Source organism: Cervus canadensis, chromosome 8 (assembly GCF_019320065.1).
Source record: "Cervus canadensis isolate Bull #8, Minnesota chromosome 8, ASM1932006v1, whole genome shotgun sequence".
Lineage (NCBI taxonomy): Eukaryota > Metazoa > Chordata > Mammalia > Artiodactyla > Cervidae > Cervus > Cervus canadensis.
In genome coordinates, this window is record NC_057393.1 from 76,404,529 (window position 1) to 76,421,301 (window position 16,773).

At 46.6% G+C, this 16,773-nt stretch overlaps 1 long non-coding RNA gene across 3 annotated transcripts in view; it reads left to right on the forward strand.

Annotated features, from left to right (window-relative positions):
* The first annotated feature begins 279 nt into the window (after positions 1-279).
* Positions 280-16,773, forward strand: part of LOC122446836 — a 59,404-nt gene continuing 42,910 nt past the window's right edge. The window contains exons 1-2 of one of the 3 annotated variants that reach the window (XR_006271001.1): positions 280-438; positions 1,020-1,153. This is a non-coding gene — a long non-coding RNA (uncharacterized LOC122446836). Of the gene's footprint in view, positions 439-516; positions 596-1,019; positions 1,154-16,773 lie in introns of those variants that run through there. The other 2 variants (XR_006271000.1, XR_006271002.1) reach the window with 2 other exon arrangements.

Consider the following 16,773-nt stretch of genomic DNA (forward strand, 5'->3'; position numbering starts at 1 on the left):
TATGTTGTCTGCACAACCCGCAGACTTTCCATTTCTCGGCTGCAGAATGTCCCTACAAGAAAAAGCTGACCCTTGACACGGCCAAAACGTTCCAGACTTGGCCTCCAGGTGTAGAAGGAGTCCCCCCCCCTGCCGGTGGCCCCACCCAGTCCCAGAGGCGGGCGGTAGGGACGCCGACTCCGGGGCGTGGCCCCTCGGGGAGAAGGGCGGGGTCACGAGCACCCGGGGCAACCAGGTCCGGAGCGGGTGGCGAGGGGTTGCTGACACACGTGGGGCGACGGCTCGAGAGGCAGGGAAGCGGCCCAGGGCCCCGCCCGCCCGCATGACTCCCGAGCTGGCCGCGAGGGTGGGGAGAGACCAACAGCCCTCACCGAGGGAGGCCGCGGCCGCCAGGGGGAGGTGGCTGCGTGGGGGCAGTAACGGGAGAGGGGGCCCGAGGTAGGAGAGAGTGGGGGGTGGGGGGTGGGGTGGGGGGATGGGGAGGGCGGGGTCGGCTGCCCTCCCCCGAAGGCTTTACAAAGCGTGCACACCAGCCCCGGGCTGTGGTCGGCAAGAGCGTGAGCCGCCACTGCCGAGGTGCCTCCAGCGTCCCCAGGTAGCGTAAGCGCGGGGCGGGCCCGCGCGGGAGGTGGGGGAGTGGGTGGGCGGGGTTATGGGGGGCTCTCGGAGCGCCCCGAGTATCCGCAAACTTGGGGACGCTAGGGATCGGAGCATCTCCTTGCACCTTGAAAGGGAGATGACCGGGTTACCTTACACTGACCTCCGGACAGCTGCCCCAGCTGCACCGAGAGAACGCACAAGGCCGCATTTGTTTGCTTGCAAAATATCTGGGTGTTTTCTGCACCCGCCTACCTGTCCCGCAACACACACACACACCGGCGGGGGTGGGGGCCTGAGGGATTAGAGGGATAGAGTCACGTCAATCGGAAGAGATTAGAGACTGGGCTGGACGTGTCCACTCTGAGGACCCGGTGTCCCGCCCTCAGGTGACTCGAGATTGATTTTTCTTGGTTCGTTAGTTCTGAAAGCCCCGGGCTGTAAAACGTTTGGGTCCAGAATGAAACTCTGATCCACAGAAGCTTTCCTTGCCCTGCGCTCTAACCCCTGCTGGTGTCTGGAAGCGGGTAGACTGGAGGATTCTAAAGAGTTTGAGGTGGGTGTTGGAGGAAGCTGAGTTTTTAAGACGTGTGCGTTTTCCAGAAAGAAAATACAGACTCTCTTAGTTTGAATTAGGTTTTGTTTTTTACTATATATGTGTACGTTTTAACAGTAATTGGTATTGTCATTAGATAGTGAGTCCAGTGGGTATGGATGGTGGTGTTAGATTTGAGAACTAAATGCACTGTATAGTTTTAAAAATTGACTTCTTCCTTATGTGCCTTTTTATGTGCCATGTTACTGGGCTGCATCTTTTTTGGAATCCTGTCATATCACCTGGGTGTCTTGTGAGGTTTCCTCTAGTTCTAGCCACTTGACCCACGACTGAGTCCAATAATATATTCCCTTTTAAATTTTAGGGTGCAAGCCCGCTTTTCAGGCCTCTGGCTTTGGTCTCCAGTGAGAGGAAAAATGATCAGAAATGTGCTCTTAGCAAGTTTGGGAACACAGAGGAAAGGCATAGATTTTTTTTTTCCCCCATTAAACTTTTCATGTATTGGCAATTTAGAACCCAAAGCATTGTTTACCACCTGTCAGATGCACTGTGAAGTGTAAGGATTAACTAATAAAAGATTTGTAAAATGCTTCCTGAATATAAAATTCCATAAATATGCTAAATAGTAATAATCCACCCATTGTTAAATTTATGTAGCTGCTTCTGCCATGCATACAAGATGATTTAGAATGCATGTTTCCTGTCAATTAAACAATGAGTTTGGAGTAAAATAATGAGTTCAATTCGCATCCTGTGAAACTTTGAAATAAAATTTCTCCCATAAGGCACCACTGGCAGGGAATAATAAAGAAAGCAGCATTTCAAAAAGCTATATATGGAACGGCATTTACCTTATGGCTGGGGGGAAAGGGACCCAGTGAACTTCAGAAACAGAAATATTCAGCCCTGCTTCAAGCATGCCTGAACCATAAATATTCCCTTATGTTTTGGGTTAGTCAACAAGGAGGGCAAGCAGGTTTCGTGGGATGGCCTTATAAACTGTCTGCTGAAATCCATGAAATAACGCCTCTTGGTATTTTAAGGGTGAAGTTCAATCTGTGGTTTTGTTCACAGACAAAGAAAATCTTCCTAGGTGCCTGGATAAATTATTCATTCTCCCAATATCGTGGGCTTGGTTTTTAAGCATCCTTAACACCAGAAATCATCTTAATACTCTGCACATGATTAAATTAGTTTGTTCCCGATGGATTGAGTGACTTGTTAACATAACAGGGTTCTCCTTGCGTGTGTTTAATAGTGTCACTCTTCTGTCTACCAGTCTCCCAGAGTAAAACCTGTTTCCCGTATGCTACTTATAAGTATAAATATTACTATGGGTGGTCTTTTCTGTCTTCTGAAGACAACTCTAGATTCCCCACTAGCAGATTAAGGGGTGAGCAAGACCACACAGCTCAGGGCCTTTTCATCTCATTTCCTGTACTCAGCCTCTCACATGGATAGCTGCTACACAGATACCAGTCCAGTATTCCAGAACTTCTCCGCTGCTTCTCTCTTCCTTTATCCAAGTAACTTACCCTCTGCCCTTCTTATTTTCCAATACTTGCTATGGATGCAAGTACACTAGGTGAAAAATCAGGAGATTCTGCATTTATCAGGCAGTTTCGATATACCAGGCACTGTGGAACAGGACCTCATTAAATCCCATAACAATCTGAGGCAGTAGATGTCATGTGTGTTTCACACAAGAGGAGACTCAACCTCTAGACCAAGGCATTTTGGCACCTCCTGATGCTCTGTGATCCCTAAGAGAGATTCACCTGCTGGACTGAAGCATGCAAGAGTTCTCCCATTAACTAACTCACCACTTGTTAAGTTCCCCAAACTCTCTGGGCCTCTAATTCCCTTTCTCTAGTCTTAGATTAAATTATCTCTCGGGGATGGAAGGGACTGTCCAGGATGTTGGCTGCCAAATACCTAAGCTGCCCCTCCTGGGGAATTCCTGACTGTGTTCTCCCCTGCCCTGCCCTTTTTCTCCAACCCTTTCCCTTGTTTATCTTTTTTCTTCCTTTAGGTCTAAGAAAATAGCATCTTCCCCACAAAACTTTTCCCCGTCACTGCTCCCAGTCACTCTGTTATTCTCTATCTCATCTTTAGTGATTCTTCAGACCACTGATTACAAGCTGCTGTTGTTTTATTTATGTGTCAGTTTACATGTGGTTGTTGTTTTTAATCTTCCCGCAATCACCCCCCACCTCAAGATCATAAGCAGCATGAGGCCAGAGCTGTTTTTTGTCTGACTGTTTTCATTATTTTATTTTCGGGGCCTAGTACCATGACACATAGCTGGTGATCAGTAAGTATTAACATATATATGTTGAATGAGTAATTGTCTCTTAGAATGAACATGTGCTAACGGCCAATATATTGTCCCCTCCATGGATAACCTAAATGAAGTACCGTCAATATTACGCTGCTAGCCTAAGTCTGAATTATGAATGGGGATTCAAGTATAGTGATGGAGACTGTAGGGCTACCCTTGAACAAAAGGACAGATGGACACACGCACATGGCCCAGCCCCCGTATTTTACAGCAGAGAAAACAACTTCAGGATGATATCTGAAACTTGAGATTAGAAGATAATTTAGAGACCATCCTGCTGTCTAAACCATTGTTTTATTGACAAGGAGACAGGAAGTTCAGAAAATTACAGAACCAAAAGTATAGAACCTATGCCTTCTGACCTTCAGACCAGCACTCCTTTCACCAAGAATCAAAAATATCAGGGACCGCCCAAACAACAGAGAGGGAGTTGTGGACTATGATGCTTTCTTTCAGAAATTCCAAACATCCTTTCCCAGACTAGTCCTGGGTAGCAGCATTAATACACAGCAGAGCACCCTAGTTGAGATAATTTTTTAAAATTTACTATTTTAATGACCCATCAGGCAGCCTTTAATACCTAAAGTTAGTTTACCAATTTTGTTGAAATACTTGGAAACTCTGAATGGGCAATCTCCAGTGCTGGACATTTAACTCTAGTGTGATAGATTCCAGATACATTTAAAAGATGATTGATACTTTGAATTCCAAATAATGATAGCTTGTTTTTAAGGACAAAAATAACTTTCCTTCTCTAACTTAGAGCTCAATTTTTGCTTGAGTATTACATGCCATAAAAAAACAGTCTTTAAACTTTAGAGGTTATAAAAGTCATCTGAAAGACTTCTTAAAAACCCAGATAGCTTGGAGCCATTCTGAACAATTCTACATTAGTAGGTCTGAAATTGGACCCAGAAAACTGCATTTTTAACAGACACGTTTCATGAGTCTTCAATCCGATGGGTTGGAAGATCTCACTTTAACGTCCAATAATAATGGTGGTCTATTTTTAACTTTCCCAGATTTCCTCAAAGAGGATTTTTTTTAAACAAACAAACAAAAAAATCAATGTGTTTGAATCCAGCAAGTAGAAGAGATAATCAAAATCCATTTATTAAGTACTATGGACATCTCTTTCCTTATAGTAAAAGGCATATACATATAATCATGATTTAGCTACTAGGCTTGATATTGGCCCCAAGTCAAGAACACTCCAAAATGTTTTTGTTGGGTCAGAAAAATGCATCAGTAATTAGCAATAAAAGTTGAGTGTTAAATTCAGTGGAGAAATAATGAAGCCCCTTGCCCTCTAGATGATTATATTCTGTGTAGTTGAGAAATAACATTAATATCCATGGAACATTCAAAGATAAGACTGCTGATCAAGTACAGGAGGCTGTTACACTTGAATTTAAAATATACAACAAATCATGTTTTAGTAAAGGCGTGTCCCATATAATATTTTTATTTGCTAAGTCTGGCCACCTTGCTCAAGAAACATTAGCATTTAATGTCATTATTTTCCAGAAGAGTATGTGTGTGTGTGTGTGTGTGTCTGTTGGGAGCAGAAGGACAGTTGCTGAGTGGTAGTTAAACTTTAAGAAATTGATAAAAGCTCTGGACATGCTTCTGAGAAAAATTCCTGATGGTACTTTCCAACAGAACTCTCATACGATTCCATGGCGTCTCCAGGCCACCAGAGCTCTTGGACACACCAGGGTGAGCTGCAGCAGTAGATGGCAGAGGCCAGCTCTTCAAGCTATTTACCTGGGCTGGAGAGACCTTTGGAAGATAGCTCGGATAAGTGGAATTTGAATAAGGCCTTTAAGAACAGTAGAATTTAAGCTGGATTGTGGGCTTAGGGGACTTCTGAAGCTTTAAGAGAAAGCAGGTTCCCATAAGGTTCGAAGGTAACTTAGAGAAATTAGCTGCTGCTGCTGCTGCTGCTAAATCGCTTCAGTGGTGTCCGACTCTGTGTGACCCCATAGACGGCAGCCCAGCAGGCTCCCCCATCCCTGGGATTCTCCAGGCGAGAACACTGGAGTGGGTTGCCATTTCCTTTCCCAGTGCATGAAAGTGAAAAGGGAAAGTGAAGTCGCTCAGTCGTGTCCGACTCCTAGCGACCCCATGGTTTAAAAAAAAAAACTGCAGATCATGGACAGGCTTGGACTCTAAAAGGTTTAAAGCAACCTTTGTTGAGAAATAGAATGTCCTCGTTGATGTGTTGATTAGGGAGAAAACCTGATCAAACAAAGGGAGACAGTGTGGGGAACCTGCAGGGACCCTGAGCTCCAGGGTCAATGGGCTTTGTGTAAGCCCCTCCATTAGCAAGCTGGGAAGCCTTTGACATGTGGGCAACTTCTGTAAGCTCCCATCTCTTGGGCTGGGAATTGGGACTAATAATAATAATAAAGACTACTAATGGGGTTGTTGTGAGGGTAAAGTGTAGTTGTACAGTGCTTGGCTCAGTGTGCGATACTGCGTAAATATTCAATCAATAGTACCTGGTACTATGATACTCTTCTGCTGCTAGTACTAAGCTTGTTATTTCAGTGGGATTAGCCTCAGAGAGGGCAGGCCCTCACTTTTGGGCTTCCCTGGTAGCTCAGATGGTAAAAGAATCTGCCTGCAATGCGGGAGACCTGGGTTCAACCCCTGGGTTGTAAAGATCCCCTGGAGGAGAGCATGGCAACCCACTTCAGTATTTTTGCCTGGGAAATCCATGGATGGAGGAGCCTGGTGGGCTACAGTCCATGGCCTCATGAAGAGGCAGATACGACTGACTGACTAACACTAAGAGAGGGTATATTATGAATAATGCAAATAATTTACTCTGATCCAAAGTCAAGTAACCTTTTTTACTCTTAATAGCAGCTTTGCTGTCTTACTTGTTCTGTTTGAGTTAGTACTGAAATTAATTTGCACACAATAAGCTCAGACGAATTGTTCAGAATGTCCTTCCCCAAAGCCTTTTAAACAGCAAGGCAGATGAGTTTATCAGCTGTAACTCACAAAACCTCCTCTCTTCTTGGAACTAACTGATAATGGTGGAGATGGTGGTATTGAGGAGGCTCTGGAGTCAGTTTCGCTTCTTTTAAACCTCAGTTTCTCCGTGTAATGATTAGCCTTTACCTGGAAGGCCACGAGCTCAGAAATCTCACACAGTTTCTGGCGCACTATAACTGTCAGAGTGTTCTGTGACCTTACTCTTGGCTTTACCTTTTGGGCATTATTTCTTTAATATATTTATAAACAATTTAATTCAGGAAAACAGCTAATAATGTGGGAGGTATTTATGATCTTTAGTCATATCCTAATTTATTGATTTACAGTCAAGGCTATTTAGAGCATTTTCTAAGCCATAGAGTAGTGTTCTTATCTTAAAGAATTTTTAACCCTAATTTTTATTATGTGTTCCTTTTCTTCTTCATCCATCTTCAGCTCTTAGAGGATGATTGGTGCCTTGCTAAAGAGCTTTGGGTTTCAAACTGTACATTAAAGCGTCTGGGCCCTAGAATTTACTTGGCTCATAAACCTATGTTACAGAACAATACAAGACTGGTTTAAGGTACATTATGGTTACATGTATGGCAGTTATATTTTATTCAGCCTGTGCTGAGCACCTTCAGGGCCCATAGTCCCTTCAAGATGGTAGACTCAACTGTTTACTGAATTTCATGTATAATAAAATACATGGCACTTTTTCTGAAGATATCTTTCCCTCACATTAGGAAATCTAACTCTTCAAAGAAAATGAAAACAAAGAAAAGAGAGTGAAGTACTGAAAATAAATTTGAAAGTGGATTTGGAGAATGACCATTCCTATTTTCTAGAAGAGTTATGGATTATAACAAGCCTGTATCTCTGTGAAGGTCTTTGCATTAGCTGGTCTCTCTCTCTGGAATGCTTTTCCCTCCAGTCTTGCTTGGCTCAGCTAAGATTACATCTCCTTAGAGTGGTTGTCCCTGACCATCCAATCTCATTCATTTTCTATTACATTACTTTGTTTTATTTATTACAGTACATTACCATCCAAATATTTCACATTGTTTTTTTCATTGCCTTCCCTCATCCCCACTGGACTAAAAGTTCCCTGAGGTCAGAGTCAAGTCTACATGTTTATTGCTGTTTTCTGAGCAATTAAAACAGTGCTACACACTTGTACTTGGCGCTTAGTCGTTCAGACGTATCCAGTTCTTTGCGACCCCATAGACTGTAGCCTGACAGACTCCATGGGATTCTCCAGGTAGAATACTGGAGTGGGTTGCCATTTTCTTCTCCAGAGGATCTTCCCAACCCAGTGATTGAACCTAGATCTCCTGCATTGAAGGCAGATTCTCTACCATTTGAGCTACCAGAGAAGCCCTTGCTAGACACTTAGTAGTTAGTCAAAAAATATTTTGTCATTTAGTTGAATGCCAAAAGACCCAGATCTGGTCTTCTGGGGCTATTCCAGTGCAAAAGAGTATATTTTTAGTCTTTTGAGTCAAATTTACCTTTCAGAATTGGATTAAAATGAAACTCCCCCATAATAAAAATTTATACGCACAAAATTTTGCATATAATTTGAGAGAGTCCATGGACTTCAGGCTAGGAATTTCAGCAATAAAAGTGTATGCATAAATATTAAGAAAACCTAACTGAAATATTGAGCTAAATACCACAAAAAAATTTAATTACTATGAACATCAGTGTCTTAATGTTCATTTATGGTAATGAATTGTGTTGCTCTGGGAAAATTTTGCAACCCTCCAGAGGGAAAAAAAAAAAGGCTATCTATAAATGTTGTGTGTTTTATTTATCTGGTGGAAAGGATTTAAAGCTTATAGAGAAAGGCTAATAAAAATACATACTGTAGAGCAACATAAAATATATTTCAAATAGGTAGGAAAAAATGAGTCAAAAGAAAAAAAATAAGGCTAGGAATGTAAGATAGGGCCAGGAGAGAGATTCATACTCAAAATTTATGCCATGAAATTCAACATTCTTGCTAGAAGATAGTAACAAATTTTATTCACGGTTTTTTAGCAGCCAATGCAAAGGAGAAAAAGTAATCAGTTATGCCTTGCAGAGGGTCATATTTTATATACACTTATATATGAATATATGTATATATATTTAACAGCACACTGCTGCTTGAAAGAAGGAAGCTTGAGTGCAGAAATAAGGAATAGAGATTATGATTATATTTCCACTGTTTGTTTTTGATAAGTGCCCTTGTACTTGAGCTGGAAATAACCTATAGTAACATTTTCAAAAATAACTAGCACTGTGGATGTTTATAATCAAGATTTGATGCCTCTCTGTAATTTTTGTTAGCAGTAGGCCTAACAGAGAGAGGCCTCATTTGGCCAGTTAAGACCCTTCTAGATCAGATGTGAGAGTTGAACCATAAAGAGCACCGAAGAATTGATGCTTTCGAACTGTGGTGCTGGAGAAGACTCTTCAGAGTCTCTTGGATAGCAAGGAGATCAAACCAGTCAATCCTAAAGAAAATCAACCCTGAATGTTCATTGGAAGGCCTGATGCTGAAGCTCCAATACTTTGACCACCTGATGCAAAGAGCCAACTCATTAGAAAAGACCCCGTTGCTGGCAAAGGTTGAGGGCAGGAGGAGAAGGGGGTGACAGAGGATGAGATGGCTGGATGGCATAACTGACTCAGGGGACATAAGTTTGGGCAAACTCCAGGAGATAGTGAAGGACAGGGAAGCCTGGCTTGCTGTGATCCAGTTTGAGCAAACTCCAGGAGATAGTGGAGGACAGGGAAGCCTGGCTTGCTGTGATCCGTGGGGTTGCAAAGATTCTGACATGACTGAGCGACTGAATAACAATAATGCAAGGGCAGAGGGGTGGGGAACAGACAAAGAAGACAAGGGTGTATCCAGCAGCATTCCACCCCTCCTGCTGAGGCACACTATTTACAGACAACAGCCAGCACTTTCATGCTCCCCTTTAAGGGGTGTACACCTAGGATGCTGACTAAATTTGCACATTCTTCCAGTTAACCTTAGTTTCCTTGGCTAGCAGACCATCAGAGACTTCCAGGCCTTCTCTTCGACAGAGCAAATACAATAACTAGCTCCTCAGAACATCATGTGGATTTGTGGCATTCTCTGAGGGGCTATAAATGGATCACACTGACAGCTTTATTTGTCATTCTTAAATGGAATGTGTTTCTCCCCCTTTGTGTTAAATTGAAATCAGATGGCATTTCTTATTTCAATGTGGAATGTTTTTACTCTCGTAATTGCAAAAGTACATTCACGATACTGATACTATTCTAATTGACGAAATTTCTGTTTCATTATTGGGGAGAGGGGGGTGTCTTGTACTTGTAACGTAACTGAGGGAAAACAACTGATGCAACATTTTCGCTTTGACAGTGTATTGAGATCTTGATACAGTGGATAGAATTCTGTCACCATATGGAAGCAGAGACAATTATAGTACATGTAATGACATGAATTTTAGAAGCAAAGATATAAAAAGGCATATCCAGCCCAGTAGCCACAATCCAGAAACATAAACGTTTTTTGAAATCTCATCTCTCCTTTGCCTCCCCAGTTTGTCTCTGGTCCTAATCCTCTATCCCTGCCCTTGTGATGGCTCTGGTTCAATATATGCAGTGGCAAAAATAGCAGGAATTGGATTAGAAAGTACTTACTACCTTCATACCTTAGCATATTTTTTATGTACTAAAATCAGTTGCTTTTCAATCCAGGTGAAATTTTTCATTAAAAATTCTCTACCATTCCTATCTACCCACTACTGAATCTGGGTGAGAAAGGAAGTCCTCCTACTTTAATTTCTTAAATCCATCTAAAGCTTTCAGTGTTCTTGCTACTCATCTCAATACTGTGCTTATTTTAGAATTTTTCAGCACTAGAATATGAGTACATTTTACTTGCTGACTTTAATCTAGGTTTATTTTCATATTCATTTCATACACTCATGCTTTCAATAAAGTTGTCTTTAGTGAGCACATACTATGTGCTAGACACCATTAGGATGCAGTGAATCACATCAGGTATTCTCTGCCCTCATTTGGCCTTCAAGCTGGTGGGGAAGACAGAGGGTAAAAGAATGACACAAATACGGGACTTTCCTAGTGGTCCAATGGCTAAGCCTCTGTGCTCCCAATGCAGGGGGCCTGGTTCAATCCCTGATCAGTGTTAGAAAACGCCGCGGGAGGAAAAACCCGCCTCTAAGGACCGGTGGTAAAGGCCTTTATTGAGCGGTCGCTCTCAGGCAGAACTCCCGGGGGCGGGTGAGCAAGGAGACAAAGGGAGTCTACGAGGTATGAGGGGGTGGGGAGGGGTTTTATAGCCAGGGCCGGCGTCCAAGCCAGGTCTTTTCATATAAGGAAGAAAATGTGGGCTACAGCGGCGGTCAGTGTCTCAGGGCTCCGGGTCGGTACCTGATTGGACCAGGCTGCAAGGGGTCGGTCCCCGGAAGTTTAGCCAGCCTCCAGAATTTGCCTTGCGGCACTTTTCCGGGGCATGTCTCAACATACCTGACCTTTCATCCCGGCCTTTTTGTTATAGGACAAGGGGCGCCGGTTCTCTCTGGCTATTTCCTGCTGAACGGGGGTGACGAGGGGTAGGGACCAGCCGGGACGAAAGGTCAGCTTATGCAGGATTGTGAAGTGGGTCTATGTCTTCTTGATTGAGTCGAGTGTAAGCTGTTAGGAGCATGGCCCGTCCGGTCACAGCCTGCGCTATTTTTTTGGACCCCTTGAGTCCGGTCCAGAGGGGGCTTTCTTGGAGCTGTCTGCGCCTTTGTTCCAGGCCTGACGATTGGGGCTGATAGGGGATGTGGAGATGCCAGTCGATGTCCAGGGCCGTAGCCACCTGCTGGGAGATCTGTGAGAGTATATATATTTTTTAAGAGAGGAGTAGGGCAGGAGGGGATGACCAGAAAGGAGTGGGTAAATAGGCAGGAATCTAATTGACAGGGTAGTGGTTGGGTTTGGAGTGGACATGAGGGTTGGCCATCAATGCCCATAACCGAAACCTGGGAAGGACGTAAAGTGTCCCCGAAAGAGGGAAGGACCGAATAGGTAGCCCCCGCATTAACCAGACTTACCCGTTACCTGGAGCGTTACCCTGGGCTTGGCTTGGGTTATCGCGGTTCCCGAGTCTGGGCGGCGTCAGCCATCGTCGAAGCTCAGCAGCTCGAAGGCCGGAGGAGGGCAGGAGGTCTCCCTGGGGCGCTCTGGTCCCCGGCCCCTAGAGGTCAGGGCCCGAGAGGCCTGGGGACAGTCACTAGCCCAGTGTCCTCCCTGTCTGCACAACGGGCATGGCTTGGAAGGAGGCCGTGGATTGGGGCCCATCTTGGCCCAGTGTCCTTCTTGGCCGCACTTGAAGCAGGCCCCCAGAGGGGGGTTTTGGGACCCCGAGCCCGCCGCCGGCCGCAGGGCCGCTACCAAGGCCTGGGTTTGCTGGTTTAGGAGGCTTGCCTGAAATTCGGCCTCTTGCTTGAGTCTTGCCCTTTGGCTGGCCTCAGCGGTTTCTTCACGGGCGTTGTAAACCTTAAAGGCCATTTTTACCAGGTCTCAAATAGGGGTCTGAGGGCCATCCTCGGCCTTGGCCAGCTTTTTTCAGATGTCAGGTGCGGATTGGGAGATAAAATGATTGGCCAAGGTAGCTGCCCCCATGGGGGACTCAGGGGACAGTCTGGTGTATTGAACAAGGGCCTCAGTCAGCCGATTAAGAAACATGGCTGGGTTTTCGTCGGGCCCCTGAGTCACCTTGTCTAGTTTGAGGAGGTTTACTACCTTATGAGAGGACATTTCCATTCCATCGAGGAAACACTCTATCATATAGCGTACCCGCAGCTGGCCGCCACCCCCTTCCTGGTAGTTCTAATCAGGGTCGGTGTCAGGAACTGCCTGAGCTCCCGGGGGGCGCTCGGGGGAGGGGTTGGCACTGTGTCGCTGGTCAGCCTGAGCCCTGGCTGCCGTCCAAATGGCCTGCCTCTCTTCGGGGGTGGTAGTAGATCCCAGGATGACATATATGTCCTGCCATGTTAAGGCATAGGCGCGGGTCAGACCAGTAAACTGCTTAATGTACTGAGTGGGGTTGGAGGAAAAGGATCCCAGCTTGGCCTCAGTCTGTGCTAAGTCCTGGAGAGAGAAGGGGACGTGGACCTGGGCCAGGCCATCGGCTCCGGCCACTTGTCGCAGAGGGAGTAGCGGGGCTGGGGGAGGGGGCGGGGAGGCCCCTGGAGGGTTGCTGTGGGAGCGAGTGTGGGAGCTAACCGGACGAGAAGGGAGTGACAGGGGGAAGAGGAGGATACAAGATAGGGTTAAGGGCCGGAGAATCTGGGGCCTGCGGTGAAGCCTCAGGGGCGGGAACAGGAGCAAAAGAGGCCGGAGTAGGGTTAGAGGGGGAGGGGTTAGGAGGGGCCGGAGAGGAGGGGGAGGAGGTAGGAGGGGCCGGAGTGGAAGGGGAGGGGGTAGGAACCGGAGAGGAAGGGGTGGGGGCCGTGGGAGAGGCATAGGGAGGGGGGGCCACCAGATCTTTTGGGGGAACAGAGAAAGCAGAGGACTCAGAGACGGGAGGAGTTGGCTCGGTCCGGGAGGGTGGAGTCGGGGGGGCCATGGTGAGTAGGATCTGGCTAGGAGCACACGTAGTGCACAGGGTGGGGCGAGAGCGCAAAGCCCAAAAGGCCTGAACATAGGGGACCTCAGACCATTTTCCCGTTCTCCGGCAGTAATTATCCAAATCACGGAGGACGTCAAAGTCTAGTGTCCCTGTGGCTGGCCATTGTGAGCCATTGTCTAGGGAATACTGAGGCCAGGCCTGTGAGCACAGAAAAGTGAGCTGCTTGGGGCGGATATCTCTCTTTAGCCTTAGAGTCCGCAGGTTAGCCGGCAGGCACTCTAAGGGGGTGGAGTATTGGGGATCGGGTTTGGAGGCTGTTGATCCCATGACGACCACGGGGCGTGGAGGCAACCCCCGCTGTCCGAACGTCTTCGGACGAGTCAAGGGGAGCCGGAGGTCCGTGTAGTCGCGGGGAACGTCTTCCTCACGACTGCAGGGACCCAGAAAGGCTGAAGCCGGAGGTCTACTCAGCCGCTGGGGACGTCTCCCCACCAGCTGGTGACTGGAAAGGCCGAAGCTGGAGGCTGAAGCCGGAGGTCTACTCAGCCGCTGGGGACGTCTCTCCACCAGCTGGTGACCGGGAGGGCCCAGTAAGTGCACACCCGTTACTGGGCCCTAGGAGGTGGTCGCCAGGGAGCGCAGGCCCCAAAGCTGAAGGGACTTACTCCATATCCTGCCGTCCAGGGGGTTGGTCAGCCGCCTGGGTCCGAGGCTTCTGTGGCGGTGGAGCTCAAGGGGGCCTCAATGGTGAGTGCCAGGGCCCTCACCTCGGGCCCCACGTTGAGGCGCCAGATGTTAGAAAAATGCCACGGGAGGAAAAAAGCCGCCTCTAAGGACCGGTGGTAAAGGCCTTTATTGAGCGGTCGCTCTTGGGCAGAACTACCGGGGGCGGGTGAGCAAGGAGACAAAGGGAGTCTGCGAGGTATGAGGGGGTGGGGAGGGGTTTTATAGCCAGGGCCGGCGTCCAAGCCAGGTCTTTTCATATAAGGAAGAAAATGTGGGCTACAGCGGCGGTCAGTGTCTGAGGGCTCCGGGTCGGTACCTGATTGGACCAGGCTGCAGGGGGTCGGTCCCCGGAAGTTTAGCCAGCCTCCGGAATTTGCCTTGCGGCACTTTTCCGGGGCATGTCTCAACATACCCGACCTTTCAATCAGAAAACTGGATTCACATGCCACAACTCAGAGATCACACACTGCCACTAAAAGATCTTGCATGCAGCAACTAAGACCTGTTGCAGCCAAATAAATAAAAATATAATTTCAAAAAAGAGAATGACACAATAGTTATGAAAATGCAACCATTCTAAATGATACTAAAGAGAGACACACGATTCTAGAAAACGAGAGCTACATGATGTACAAGAGTCAACTAGACAAAGAGTATTGGAGGAAAGCGTGACATATGGGAAGTCATAGCTTACAGAAAGCAGAAGAGAGCAGGGGCAGCACGAGAGATGAGGAAAGGCGAGTGGCCAGAGGACAGAGTAGGGTGGACAACTGGAGTCTGCAGATGCACTCAAAGGTTATCACCGTGAAAGGCTTTTTAGCCATAGCAGGGCGTATTCCTTTATCCTAAAACCAATAAGAAGGTGGGTTTGGGGGGCTTTTTGAGGGAGAGGATTATAGTCACATCATCAATTTTATGTTTCAAGAAAGTGTTTCTGGCTACAATGAAGAGTACTGGTTGGCAAGGGGCCTAAGTTACGCAGATCAGCTGAACTTTTTGAACAGAGAGGTACTGGTAACTTGGCCTAGGGGAGGAAGGATGAATTCTAAGCTGTCAGTGGATTCTAAGGATATACAGAAGGTAAAACTGACAGTTTGTCTTCTGCGGTATTTATGTAGAGCCCACAGGAAAGTGCCGAGGATCACTGGCAGAGGAACAAGCCTGTGAAGGCTGATGCTAAAGTCAGTGCTGGGCATGCTGAGTTTGAGACGGCTTGGAGTTGACACAGGGTAGAGCAAGCAGACATTTGGTTATGGGTGTGAAGCTTGTCAGAGAGCTCTGGAGTCCCAACCGGAGATAGAAACTTGTAACGCATCTTCACATCACAGGTCTGGATATGATCAATAGGATCCACAGATGGAGATGACATGCAGAGAAAGGTTATAAAGTCAGCAATGGCAGAGCATGCTAGGACCAAAGCCTTGAGGAATTCAAATCCATCATGGCCACCATGGCCATCATGGTCCTTCACTTAGGACGAGCATTAAGGGTGAAAGGGGGAGCAGAAGAAGAAAGAGAAGGAAACCCAGGAGACTGCTGGGTCATGGAGGCAAGGGAGCAAGGATTCCATTTTGAGAAAGTGGGGGAGTCAGTTGCCTTGACTGTGGAAGACTGAGAAAGGAGACATTTGTTTTGAATTAGAGAAATGGCTCAGTGGTAAAGAATCCACCTGCCAATGCAGGAGACACCCAAGATGTGGGTTTGATCCTTGGGTTGGGAAGATCCCCTGGAGAAGGGAATGGCAACCCATTCCAGTATTCCTGCCTGGGAAATTCCATGGACAGAGGAGCCTGGCGGGCTACAGTCCATGGGGTCACAAAGAGTTGGACATGACTGAGTGAGCATATACACACATTATTAAATGATATGTCTGGGTAACAGAGCTGTAACCAGTTCTGACTGCAGCCAAGCATGTCAGAGACTGTTTCACATGTTCACAGTTTACCTCTATCTTAAGAAGATGCTCAGGGAGCGGGCGTGGTAAACAGGAAAGTCATTTTGACATGTTGGTGACCACTAGAGACAAAGCGTAGCTCGGTGGAACTTGTACACAAAACAGTCCGAGGTTCCGGGGTCTGATGTGGAGAGAAAATGCAAACCTGGGGCTGGAGGGCTTTATGAGCTGCCTGTTCACCTACCAGATGGTGCTCTTGTGAGTGGCATAAATAAACCAAACATTCACGAAGCAATGTTGCCTGGCCTCACCCATTGCAGGCATTGCTGGGGGAAGGGAGAGGCCATGGGCAGGGACACTGCAGAGAATGTTCTCAGCAGCTTCTGTGGCGTGTGTGGCAGCCTCAACTTCCCTCCCTGTCCCTCGACAGCACCAAAGAGTGAGCCCACCCTGAGGGAGCGGAGTCCAGGGAGGGTCCCAGCACAGTGAGCACTGAGATGAGGCAGAGGTGAGACTCAGGTCGTGTGAGCTTCAGACCAGACAGGAAGTAAGGAAAGGAAGAAGAGCCTGGTAATTATTTACAATGGTTTGGCTGTAAAGGGGAATAGAGCTATTGGAGGGCAGCTGCCGAGAAAGAAGTGGATGACTCAGCACTCATGCATTCAACAAACACTAAACTATCTTATGCGTATGAGGCAGGCGGACAGGCACCGACTGGAAAGACATTTTCGATCCCTAATGGGCAATTTGCCATAGATATATTCTATGTAATAATCTCAAACGCCTAAGGACTATTCTGTGATCTGATTTTTTTAAAATGCAACCTTTTTCCTCAGGTATAAACACTTACTTGATTTTTATAAACTGATCAAACAAATTTGTTAAAAATAATGGAGAGAGAAAAGTAACACTTCTACCTATATTGGGGTTTTTTCTTGGTCCTCATTCATTACCTTTGTCTTCCAAATTTGGACAGTCTTGCCAGAAAAGAGTTTCTAAAATGGTGTCTTACCCCTGTGTTCAGAGCATTCCATGGTGCTATCTGACGTTTA